The sequence below is a fragment of the Lissotriton vulgaris genome, chromosome 2_1 (genome assembly GCF_964263255.1).
Source record: "Lissotriton vulgaris chromosome 2_1, aLisVul1.2, whole genome shotgun sequence".
NCBI classification, from domain to species: Eukaryota; Metazoa; Chordata; class Amphibia; order Caudata; family Salamandridae; genus Lissotriton; species Lissotriton vulgaris.
In genome coordinates, this window is record NC_141687.1 from 1,886,778,384 (window position 1) to 1,886,787,415 (window position 9,032).

At 39.8% G+C, this 9,032-nt stretch overlaps 1 pseudogene; it reads right to left on the reverse strand.

Moving 5' to 3' along the window:
- Nucleotides 1-620: 620 nt before the first annotated feature.
- LOC147733473 (L-lactate dehydrogenase B chain-like) lies at nucleotides 621-1,758 on the reverse strand (annotated as a pseudogene).
- Between the last annotated feature and the right edge of the window lie 7,274 nt (nucleotides 1,759-9,032).

A 9,032-nucleotide genomic window follows, 5' to 3' on the forward strand; every position in this document is an offset into this window, starting at 1 on the left:
GCTGCTTCTTTTAAAGGGTATCCACATCAAAGTCCTTTTCTTCTTGAAAAGCATTCTGTCACAGCTGTGATGTCTCAGAAGCTGATAGTTCCACAACAAAGCCGTAATGACTAGAGGTCACACCTGAATGCCAGATACAGTGATATGTGCATCAAAAGGAAAGCCCAGGCCTCCCAGCCTTACACTTTATGATTCTCTTATCAACCCCATCCCATTCCCGAGATGTACCTAGGTCCTTTCCATGTGACCTCTCACTGAATCAAACCAAGACTACTCCTGGAAACAAGTGAAAGTCACAGAGTTCCAGGAATATTCGTGGAAATGTTTTGTGAGTTCTGAATTATGTCCATGCAAAAGCAATTCTGCATTTGTGTAATGGTACATAGTGTGAAGATATGCAAGTGAAATGTTTTTGCTGAGTGTAGTTATACTTTGTGTATTTGCTTTATTTCTCCATGGGTATAATATGTTTCCAGCTGAAAAGCTCCTCTTATATCCCCACCAATTTTGAGAGTGCTCCTTTCCCAAACCCTTCTTCTTAATAGAATTACTGGAGTAAGGGCCTGCTGTATAAACAGCCAGTTTGCAAATAATTTCACATTTTTTTTTTCCCCAGTCAAACATTTCAAGTTTTATTTAACTGAGCACATTTACTGCTACAAAGATAGTGTCCGTCCTAACATGATGTGTCCCTAGATGCCCACATCAAGCGGAGATTCAGCATTTACAGGTCCTTCAGATCTTTCTGGATGCCCCACAGTGTGTCTGCACTGGTCTTCAGCTGGGCCTTCTCATCGTCCTTGAGCGGGATGTTGATGACATTGGTGAGCCGTTGGCATTGAGGACACAAGGAAGGCTCAAGAACACTTCATTTCAATGCCATACATGCCCTTAACCATAGTGGACACTGAATGAACTCTGCTTAGATTCTTTACAATGCTCTCGATCACATCAGCAACGCTAAAACCAATGGCCCAGTTGGTGTATCCCTTCAGCTTGATTACTTCATAAGCACTGTCTACCACTTGCTTGGGAACATCCTTCCAGGTTTCAGAGTCTTTGTCCGTGCCAAAGTCTGGATTCAGTGACTGTAGAGAAAGACCAGCAACATTAACTCCACTCCAAACCGGCACACTGGTATCTCCATGGTCTCCCAAAACGTATCCATGGCAGCTGGAAGGGTGGACCCCATGCTTCTCAAGCATAAGGTAACGGAAACAAGCAGAATCTAGATTACATCCACTTCCAGTCACACAATGTTTAGGGAGCCAACTCAGTTTCCAGGTCACGTATGTCAGCACATCCACTGGATTGGAAACCACAAGGATGGTGCAGTTAGGGCTGTACTTCACAACCTGCGGAATGACGTTCTTGAAGACATTGACGTTCCTCTGGACTAAATTGAGACGACTCTCCCCTTCTTGCTAGCGGATTCCACCAGTAACTACCACAATCCTGGAATTCGCAGAGACTGAATAATCTGTACTGGACACGATCTTATGGGTTTTAAGGAACAGCCTCCCCTGCTGCAAATCCATCGCTTCTCCTTTCAGTTTGTCCGCTAAAATATCAACCAGGGCCAGTTTGTCGGCAAGCTTCCTCAGCAGGATGCTGTTAGCGCTGGCCATGCCAACTTGACCGACCCTACGATGGTGACCTGTTTAGTAGGAATATGAGGCTTCTCATCAGTAACACAGGTTATCACCTTTTATTGAACTGTTGCCATTTTGATTTAGACTGGGTGGGCTGCGCCGGCGGATGCTGTGCGCCTGACTTTACTAAAATGTTGTAATGTGACCCATTGACAAACTTGTGTAATTTGCTGGAGGGCAAATACATGAAATTACCTCAAAATTAAGCATAAATACACAAAATGCATTTCATACTCAAAACTTTACCCAACGGTCCGTTGGGGTAAAAATTTAATTTTGAGGTGATTTCCACTTGCTCACATTCAAAACATTGCCCGCTCGTGTTTGGATTTGTAGTTATGAGCTCAAAACGTACCCAAAGGGTCCGCTCAGGTAAAACATCTGCCTACATTTTTTATAGACAGACCATGCTAAAGGAACTGCTGATGTTGTTCAAAACACTGCTGTTCATGCTTGGATTTGTAGCTTCACAGTCGAAAATTAGCCAAACGGTACATCTTGAATCAAAATTTCTCCCCAAAATTAGTGATGTGGTCCATGGAGTATTCTTGGTAATTTTGAGTAAATTTTGTTATACTCAATTTCCACCTTTAGACCAATCATACAGGTGTTATTAAAATTTCAGCCAGGTCCACCGATCAGATCGCATAAAAATATGCCATTTCGAGGGGATTGCGAACTACCCTGCTAAATGAATAACAATTCTATATCAGGAAGTCTTCTGGGGGAGCAGGCAGTGGTCCCTAGGCTATTGTCTACTTCTCTTGACCTAGTCCGATATGATTCTTAAAGAGTAACCTGTGCATAAGCCAGCTTCAACTTTGTGAATCAGTCAGCACTTAATTTGAAGTGTTGGTAACTTTTCAAAGGTTTGCAATCTAATTGCCGTGCAAGCCATTGATAAATACCTTCATAAACCGAAATTTGGAGCTGACGACTCTTTCACACCCCTTCCAAATTATGACTCGTAATGATTCCCAAAGCCCATTTTATAAGTCAGAGAAGCCCATCTAGTTCACAAAAGGAGTCTAATACATGGCCCAATGCCTTGTTGGGGGATCATTTTGCAAAGTGGTTTGTACATTGGACCCCTCATTTGAAACTCTTCCCAGGCTGGAGATGGGCCAGAGTCAGTTTTCAATTTTCCTTGGCATCCCCCAACTGGAAATAAAACTTTGCGCTACCTATTTCACTCTGGCTTAATGTTAGCTCACAGGGGGACAATGTTATGCACATGTAAATCAATTCATGAATGCAAACTATACTGTTGTCTCTCGCTTGCACTCGTGAATCAAGCCACGTGCACCGAGCTTGAATTTACAGTGAAAACTGGCTGACTTTTACGAAAAATATTGTCTCACCTTTCCGCCCAATTTAGCACAATTTTAAGTGGTGAGGTAACATATACACCCAATGACGTTTACAGGCTCCTGAACTGTTTCCCAATGTATACAACAATAATATTCATGCAAAAGTGGTTTGCAAGAATCCAGGGTCCACTTCTTTCACAAACAAGTCTTGCTGAAACTCAAAAAGGTATTTTCGTTCGACTTGATGGAGGGCAGAGCAGCTGTTGCTGACTTGACTCGAGGCGACGCTTCAAGACGAAACGCTCTCCAGTGTGCAGAACGAAAGGGTGAAGGGTCCAGGGAAAATCACAGAGATTAGGCTCTCATCACATTATTTGTGGGTTATCTGGAGACAGAGGTAATGAAAGTGAGACCTATATCCTTGATCAATAAGAGTTTGACTGCATTTGGAGTTCATTTTCCCTGCCGAGCGAGAGACAGCAAGCACGCTATTGATCAGAGTGTGTTAATCCATAACTAGTCTGGGCCCGGGCCTGTAGAACAAGCAGGGAAAATAAGATAATGGGGGGGAACTTTTGATCTTCTATTATGATGTGCTAGATAAAGAGAGATCAGTGGTCAAGGTGGAATATTTCATGCTTAACCCATCCTTTGTTGCTCATCTGTGGTATAAATTATTGTTTGCTCTCCAGTCTAAGCCCCCAGAGCGTCACTTAAAAGACTAAAGGTTGCACAGAGGCAAAACACAATATATGGGCAGATGGAACACGCGAAATACCCAGCTTGGAAATAATTGCGTTAACGTACTGACAGTTAATTTTATCAACGATCTGCCAGCTTGTTTCGTGCCTTTCATTGGTGCCTGTTAAATTGTTTTTTTTTGCATTGTTTTAGCATGAAAGGAACATTTATACATAAGGAATCGCTCAGCAAATGTATCATTTTTCCCCACCAAAGTTTCTTCAAATTCAGTGACATTTTTATATACTTACTTATGTAGTTTTGTTTGGTATAATGCAGTACACGACTCCTCAGGGATGAACGCCATCATAAATGTCACTAGGGTAGGCGAGCAATACGAAAAAGGCACCAGCCATTTGTGTGGTACCGAGTGCTGTCTATACAAGAATATGACGTGAATAAAATTCGGAGGCGAAAAAGGCGGCCTCTTACTTTTGTCAGGTTCTCCTCTCACACGCGAAACTTTCTCCTAAGGCAATCCTAGGGATTTGCGCCAATTTTGACGTTTCTCAACATTTCTGTATCAAGATAGAGGAAAGAACTCACATGCAGTTAGAAAGTCCTTTAAAGCGGATGCAGTCGTAACAGCTATGCACTTCCATATGTTTGAAGGCCTGCAGGAGACTTACCTTTCCGTGCTGGCATAAGTCTTGGCTAGAACTCTGCAAGCAGACCTGTCACATTCCTGGCATCAGTAAAAAAAAAAACAGTTGCGTATTATTAAGTCAAATAATTTGTTATGTCAATTGAATAACTCAAGTTGTAATTCGAAATAAGACATTGCAGCAGTGTGATCTCACAGATATTAGTGGTGCCACGTACAAGAACATCAGTCTCACAGAGGTTGTTTTCCAAACGAACTTGACCAGAAATATGGGCATACAGATAAAACCTATAAGGAAAGCCTCCAGAAAATACTAGGCCTTCAAAAATGCGTATATGAACAATCCATTGCCAAGAAACTTCTACGGGCGAATGGTTATTGATTAACTTTTTTGCTGAGCGCTTGTTTGGTGAAAAGCAGAGCAATGCATTGCAGCAATTTATTTGGAATGAAAAAGACCCACCAGTACATCACAAAATTGAGCAGTGCCTCATGGGTGCCCAATGGACCCTAGTAAATGTAGGACTACATGTTCATTTTCCTGGGTTCTGAGCCCCTTTCTTGTCACACATTCCAGCTGTTTCTATCAGGTTGAATATATGACTGGAAAAGTGGGTGTATCACCTGGTACGATATTACCGGGTGCAGAATTTCACGGAGCAATGTAAGGTAGAATGCCACAATCGGTACTTCTTGTAAGAGTCCAGAGTGGTATTAATAAAGATAACACGCATAAATACCTTTCTGAAGAACTTGTAATGAAGTCCCAAAAGTCATGGGCTTCCTAACTATCAGGTTGGGGTTTCTTGCTGAAGATCACCCTTGTTTGAGCATCAAATTGAACTTCACCAGTTGCAGTCCACGACTTTCATCATTGGTCAATTGACAGTTATATCTATTTACAATTTTGCATTCCTAGCCTCAGTAATCAGTCGTTGGATGAGATAAACAGGGAGTCTATGAGCACTCATCTAGTGGCCTTTTACTACACTGGGTAAATGCTAATACACTTTGATGTGGTATTTACTGGGAGCAGCGATATCACATGATTCTAAATTCTGCTTCTCGAAACAAGGGATAAAGTGGTATTACAGGGTGGTACTCTTCATTCCAAGTTGCAAAATATCAGAATGTTGTGATTTTCTCCACACACATTCAGACAGGTTTACCTGGTGAAAAATTGGTGGTGAATCTAGCAACAATCCCAGTTTGATCATAAACTCCCTCTTGTGGCCAAATTGTGTTTACTGTGGGATTTGTACTGATCCCGTTGTCTGCTTTTAGAGTATACTCCATTTGTGCTGCTCAAACCTCCTGTTTGTTCATAACAGTAGCAATCAGTGGCCACGGTATTATTTACATCGAGGTCACACATTTTAGGGGAAACATTCATAAGATCTGCCTTCCTTCATAAATTAATATACAGTCTAACAAATATAGAACTGCAAAATAACAAACAATATCAAGAAGAATTAGCATGTATGTAATTTTAACAATATATGTCACAGTGGAAAGTGGATGTTATTAGCTTTTTATCACTTTTAAACATTGCATTATAAAGAAAGCTACCTATAAATGATCAGGGTCAGAGCTTTTAAAGGTTCCAGCACCTGACGTCACTAGTAAGTTGGCCTGCTCAATACATTCTCTAACCTCGGTGCAAAAGGTTTGAGAGGGCTCCAGATTTGTTCCATCCTATGTCAATATATTTATGGGGCTATATGAGGTGGAGCATGTCTGGGGACTAGGGACATCACATTGGATAGAGAACATTTTGTTCTATGTTCGATATATTGACAATATATTATTGGTATGGAAAGGTAGTGAAGATGACTTAAAAGATTATTTTCTATATCTTAATACTAACATCTTTAACGTCAATTTAACAATCAATAGCTCCAAAACAGAAATCATGTACCTCGATCTGAGACTTTATATATCAGGCAATAATATCCAAAGCCATATCTTTAAGACAACAACGGCATGCAATAGTGTTTTGCATGCGGAGATCTGCCACCCTAGCTCTACCATCTCAGAAATTTCTTATGGTGAGATGGTACGGGCACGCCTAATTGTAGCCAAGAAACTGATTTTGAAAGAACATTAAGAGGCATTGAGGTAGACTTCAAAAAAAGAGGATACAGCAATGCATATCTTAACAAAGCTAAAGACAAGGCCAAAAGACTAAACAGAAAAGATACCCTTACAGATAGGGTTTTTAAAGGGGATGATGAATATCGCGACCAAGTCTCATTTGTCACGGGATACAATACGTACAGTGCACACATTTTCAACATTCTACATAAGAATTGGCATCTCTTACAGTCCAACACATTGCCAGAGAACATCATCCTCTCCAGACCACGGGTCATTTACCGTAAAGGTAAAACCCTGAGGAACATTCTCTGCCCTAGTCATGTAAGAGAACTCAAAGTAACATACTCCCAAACATGGCTACCAGACAAACCCAATGGATTTTACGTCTGTGGCAGTTGTTGTATCTGTAAATTTGGGTTAAACAAATGCACAAGCTTTAAGTACAATTGCTCCAAAGAATTTAGGATAGTTTCCTTTATAAACTGTAATAACACACACACAGTCTATGTTTTGAGATGTGCATGCGACCAAATATATGTGGGCAGTAGCATCAGGTGTCTGAAGACCCTAATCCAGGAACATGTTAGAGTTATTAAGCATAAAAATGTACATTATCCTGTTGCCCACCATATACATGAAATACGTCCTGAGAGACCACAAATCTCATTTCCTGCAATAGATCAGGTAATGAACAATATTAGAGGAGGAGACAGATTAATGCTATTAAGGCTATGGATTTGCTGTTTGAGAGCGGTGACATCAGGACTCAATTGTAACAATGAATTTCATCATTTTCTGTAACATTTGTGAACTTCATCATATCTAGTGATTTGTCTCCTGTGACAATTGTTTCTGTATTACCTGTTGCTGATAACAGTGTGTTGCTGATTTATGATGTTTATAATATCTGGTTATGTGTGAACAATTCTTTCAATGCTAGAATTCAATTTGAGCCCAGATGATTATATACCAAGAGCTGATTGGTGTAGAGACCTATGCCGAAAATACAGTCAGGGGCATCTTGCCTAACTGAGCAAAAACCCTAAATATACCTGTGAGATTTGACCAATAGAACTTGTGACATCCTAAGGTAAGTGGGGCAATGGGTACAAGGTACTTTACATGGTTCAAAGTCCTGGCCAATTTGAACTTATACATATCTATATAAATTCTGAAGTGGCACATGATTTTGCCCATACAGATGACCATTACAATATCGATTTTGTTAAAAGAAATACTTAGATTGAATGTTGGTATATCACATGTTTATATATGACACGTCTTTTTAGATATTAACTTTAATACAATATTGTCAGCGATAAATATTTAAAATATGTGGTAGAATTACTAAAAATATTGGTGCTTATCCTACATAGTTTATCGTGACAACCTATTCCTGGAAAGAAATAGGTAGCTAGAATGTTTGAAGACGATAAGTGTATAAATAACTTAGCCTCCTATGCCATAAAACTAAAACTTATGTTGTCTGAGATCAAAATTTGTGTACCAGCTATACACGTTAAGATGGCACTTATTGTGCTAGTTTTGGTTATGTGACTATAGGTCAAAGCAGGCAGGTTACGGGTGCAGATGGTCTAGAATGGGTTTTAACCTTGCAGTAATATTGTGCAAGACAAAATTTGCAGCATGCCGTATACTATACCAATAAATAGATATCACCCTTAAATACTAATCATTGTGGCTCTAAAAGCGCACAACATATCATAATATATATTTTTTGATAATGACACTCCGTAGGATGTTCTGAATAGGAAATGTACATGAGTAATAAGGTCTTTCATGCAATAAAATTAAAACTCACATGGCTTGTGGAAGATAAAAGTTTAATACATCATAAGGCTTTTAAAATATGGATAGAAGCTATACATGCTAAGATGGTGCCTACTGTGCCTGGTTTGGTCATGTGATCTATGCTATCCACAGGTGCAGTGATTTAAACTGAGGTTTAAAAATCGGTGCAGTGACTCGATTGTTTCTTTATACTGCGGAATCACGGCGTGGATTGCTCTCGTACAGAGGAGGCGACATTGCTTGGTAAGTACTGCTGATACGGTTTTGAAAGAAATATTGGTTTCAGGAATATACATGTCTTTATCATCTAGTAGGCTCATGTGCTATCAATATTTGGGTGATAAAAAGTAACTGTGAATGGTTTGTCTTGTATAAATAGATGCGTTTGGCAACTTGCAGTTTTGGTAACCTAATTAAGATTAGGCTTTCTGAGGCACGGTCGTTTGATTTTGGGTTTACGTCAGAAATACTCACGTATTTTTTAATGTTGCGATTCACTCTGTTACAGATACGCTTTTTAAGCTCATGTTAGTGTTCTTGTGAGTACCGCTTTGGCTGTGATATCTCGAAAGAAATGTGATTTGGGTTTATGCATTTAAAACCATATATGTTTTTGTTATTAATACACGATCTCTTGACATATGGGTGACAAGGTGAAACTGTTGTGAAATAACGCTGGGTACGGTAACGTTCTTAAGATCATGTTAGGACCACTTCCATGTATAAAACATGATGACCCGAATCTCGTTTTTATAAAATACTACTGGTTACAAAATATTTGTCAAGAATGGGAGAGTTTCTCCTATTATAACAAAA